Genomic DNA, 4,489 nt, shown 5'->3' on the forward strand with positions numbered 1-4,489 from the left:
TTGCGATCGTAGCGCTGTTTTTAGGGCTCAGCCGATAGTTCCTGACATCGGTGGCAAAACGCAAGCGCTCTCCGGTGATGGGGAAACATTTTCCTCTACCCGTTGGTGGCAGCGGTCGTGTAGAAGGCCGACAGTTCCTGGAATAGGGAAAAGTACACCTACTCTGGCTGCCCGGGAAATCGACGTGGGTCTCGACGTTCTTCTACACGATCCTGGCAAGATCGCACAGGAAACTAGTATTGATTTGATAAAGAAATAGCTTTAAATTTAATGAAATTTAATTTTAAAAAAATTAAATTTATTAAAACGGACAAAAGGTTATAAAAATCGAAAGGCTTCTATATTCATCATAACAATTTGATATCACATCAAAAATAGAAAAAATCACGGACATAAAATAAACATAAACAAAAGTCCAGAATCAGGACGCTGTCAATACTCGTAAATAACATTGTGGGATACACATAAAATGATATCGCATTATTTAACATATCCAATAACGTTAACCGGCAACACACTTTGCCAGCCTTCACAGATGCGCTATGTTCCACTTCCTCAGTAAGCGCGAGCCGATTAACACGACGCAAAACATCGAGATCAATGTCGTCGAATAAGTTCCCCAAAGAGGCGAGCTTCGGTCTTACAAACATAGAACTTTTCTTTTATTCTAACTACTTTTATTGCACAAGTTAATTGAAAATTGTTCAAAGATTATGAAAAGTTTGGAATTGAACTTGACAAAACAGAAAAAAATCGACTGAATCAAAGCAATCGAAAGATCCCTTTTAATTCAACCACGGTAAATGAAAAGTTCAGATACCAGTATTTATAGCAACTTACTATCTTCTTCAGTGAGCGTTTTCGGTTGATTGAAAAAGCTCACTAAAGAAGATAGTAAGTTGGTATCGAAATACCGGTATCTAAACTTTTCATTCACCGTGGTTGAAATAAAAGGAATCTTTCCATTGCTTTGATTCAGTTCAATCATTTAACCAAGTAGGCTCACAAGACAATAGAGAGAAAAAATCATTGATTTTGGGTTGGCTTAGTTACAAAACTTTAAATTTGACGATTGAAAAAAAAAACGCGAAAACACTCACACTAAGGGTAAGCTCCAGGCATCCACGCATCAACTTCCAAATAGGTCGAGAGTTGTTAGTTGAAAAGCTTTTAAAACACCCCTCGGATGATTCATTTACTCACCAAAATAATGAAACATAAATTGCCTTAGGTAAGCATCAGCACTCAAAGATTCATATTTTGCCACCGCATCCGAAGAGCTTGCTTTCGAGTAAAAAAAATATAAGCGGAAAACTCTTAACTCAAAACACTTTCATCAGTGCGCTCTCTAATAGCTAATGCGATAAACGAGAAGACAACATGTACCTTACAACGAGTAAAAGTAGGAATCGGCTAGATAGAGGGGAAGCCACGTTCAGTTTCGCATCTTCTCTAGGAAACATGCTTTTGTTAACGTTGATTAAATTGAAATTAAATTTTGTTTCATGAAGTTTTATTTTTGAATATATTTTTATACACAAAATTTTATAGATCAGGCTATTGTAAATACGAAACTACATGTGTAAATGGAAAAAAAGTAACACAAAATAATTGAAAATTTAAAAATCCTGTGGCAAGGGTTCGGTTCATAAAAGCCCCGCCGGGTACTTTTCGAGTACTTCGGACCGACTTCAGGATTCAATAAACCGCTCCATGCTTTCGGTGCGGTGAAAGCTCTAAGCGAGGGCAAGCAAGTTCCTGTATCGGGGCCCGGTTTCCAGCCATTATTTTTCTTTCCATTTCACTTTTATCCTCGGAACGTGCGATTTTTCCCGTTCCAGTTCCAGTTCCTTGTGCCGGTCGAGTCCAACAATCGTGTCAATATTTCATCTCGGGATTTATTTATGTTTTGTGCCAGCTAGAGGTCATATTGCGAAGTTTTTCTACCCTCTCTTTCTGATCCACAAATTATGAGGTTCGTTTACTCTGGCATCGCTGAGGGCTTTAAAATTAAAGAAAAAAAATTTACTTTAAAAGACTTAAGATATTTTCGAAGTAATTTTTTGAAGAAAAAATAGCGAACCGAAAAATAAATTGATTAAATCTATATTTTGAGTTGAAAAATAAGAATTTGAATGACTTTGATATTTTTTGTTACTTCTATCATTTCTGTCATGTTTGACAATTTATGTTATTTTGGCAGTTTTTGTAAATTTTGTAGCTTTGAATTTTTGTAATTTTTTGCATTTTTGTAATTTTTGTAATTAAAGAAATTTCTGTCATTTTTATCATTTTTTTCAAATTAAATTTTTGTAATTTTTGTAATTTTTGTAATTTTTGTAATTTTTGTAAGTTTTGCAATTTTTGTAAGTTTTTCAATTTTTGTAATTTTTAAATTTTTGTAATTTTTTGTAATTTTTAAATTTTTGTAATTTTTGTAATTTTTATAATTTTTGTAATTTTTGTAATTTTTGTAATTTTTGTAATTTTTGTAATTTTTGTAATTTTTGTAATTTTTGTAATTTTTGTATTTTTTGTAATTTTTGTAATTTTTGTAATTTTTGTAATTTTTGTAATTTTTGTAATTTTTGTAATTTTTGTAATTTTTGTAATTTTTGTAATTTTTGTAATTTTTGTAATTTTTGTAATTTTTGTAATTTTTGTAATTTTTGTAATTTTTGTAATTTTTGTAATTTTTGTAATTTTTGTAATTTTTGTAATTTTTGTAATTTTTGTAATTTTTGTAATTTTTGTAATTTTTGTAATTTTTGTAATTTTTGTAATTTTTGTAATTTTTGTAATTTTTGTAATTTTTGTAATTTTTGTAATTTTTGTAATTTTTGTAATTTTTGTCATTTTTGTCATTTTTGTCATTTTTGTAATTTTTGTAATTTTAATTTTTGTAATTTTTGTAATTTTTGTAATTTTTGTAATTTTTGTAATTTTTGTAATTTTTGTAATTGTTGTAATTTTTGTAATTTTTGTAATTTTTGTCATTTTTGTAATTTTTGTAATTTTTGTAATTTTTGTAATTTTTGTAATTTTTGTAATTTTTGTAATTTTTGTAGTTTTTGTAATTTTTGTTATTTTTGTTATTTTTGTCATTTTTGTAGTTTTTGTAATTTTTTTAATTTTTGTAATTTCTGTAACTTTTGTAGTTTTTGTAATTTTTGTGTTTTTGTATTTTTAGTAATTTTGGTAATTCATAGCATTTTTGTCATTTTTGTCATTTTTGACATTTTTGTCATTTTGGTCAATTTGGTCATTTTTGTCATTTTTGTCATTTTTGTCATTTTTGTCATTTTTGTAATTTTTGTAATTTTTATAATTTTTGTAATTTTTGTAATTTTTGTAATTTTTGTTATTTTTGTAATTTTTGTAATTTTTATAATTTTTGTAATTTTTGTAATTTTTGTAATTTTTGTCATTTTTGTCATTTTTGTAATTTTTGTAATATTTGTAATTCTTGTTATTTTTTGTGATTTTTGTCATTTTTGTAATTTTTGTAATTTTTGTAATTTTTGTAATTTTTGTAATTTTTGTAATTTTTGTAATTTTTGTAATTTTTGTAATTTTTGTTATTTTTGTAATTTTTGTAATTTTTGTAATTTTTGTAATTTTTGTAATTTTTGTAATTTTTGTAATTTTTGTAATTTTTGTAATTTTTGTAATTTTTGTAATTTTTGTAATTTTTGTAATTTTTGTAATTTTTGTAATTTTTGTAATTTTTGCAATTTTTGTAATGTTTGTATTTTTTGTAATTTTTGTAATTTTTGTAATTTTTGTAATTTTTGTAATTTTTGTAATTTTTGTAATTTTTGTAATTTTTGTAATTTTTGTAATTTTTGTAATTTTTGTAATTTTTGTAATTTTTGTAATTTTTGTAATTTTTGTAATTTTTGTAATTTTTGTAATTTTTGTAATTTTTGTAATTTTTGTAATTTTTGTAATTTTTGTAATTTTTGTAATTTTTGTAATTTTTGTAATTTTTGTAATTTTTGTAATTTTTGTAATTTTTGTAATTTTTGTAATTTTTGTAATTTTTGTAATTTTTGTTATTTTTGTAATTTTTGTAATTTTTGTAATTTTTGTAATTTTTGTAATTTTTGTGATTTTTGTAATTTTTGTAATTTTTGTAATTTTTGTAATTTTTGTAATTTTTGTAATTTTTGTAATTTTTGTAATTTTTGTAATTTTTGTAAATTTTGTAATTTTTGTAATTTTTGTAATTTTTGTAATTTTTGTAATTTTTGTAATTTTTGTAATTTTTGTAATTTTTGTAATTTTTGTAATTTTTGTAATTTTTGTAATTTTTGTAATTTTTGTTATTTTTGTAATGTTTGTAATTTTTGTAATTTTTGTTATTTTTGTAGTTTTTTGTAATTTTTGTCATTTTTGTCATTTTTGTAATTTTTGTAATTTTTGTAATTTTTGTAATTTTTGTAATTTTTGTAATTTTTGTAATTTTTGTAATTTTTGTAATTTTTGT

Source organism: Uranotaenia lowii, chromosome 2 (assembly GCF_029784155.1).
Source record: "Uranotaenia lowii strain MFRU-FL chromosome 2, ASM2978415v1, whole genome shotgun sequence".
Taxonomy (NCBI): Eukaryota; Metazoa; Arthropoda; class Insecta; order Diptera; family Culicidae; genus Uranotaenia; species Uranotaenia lowii.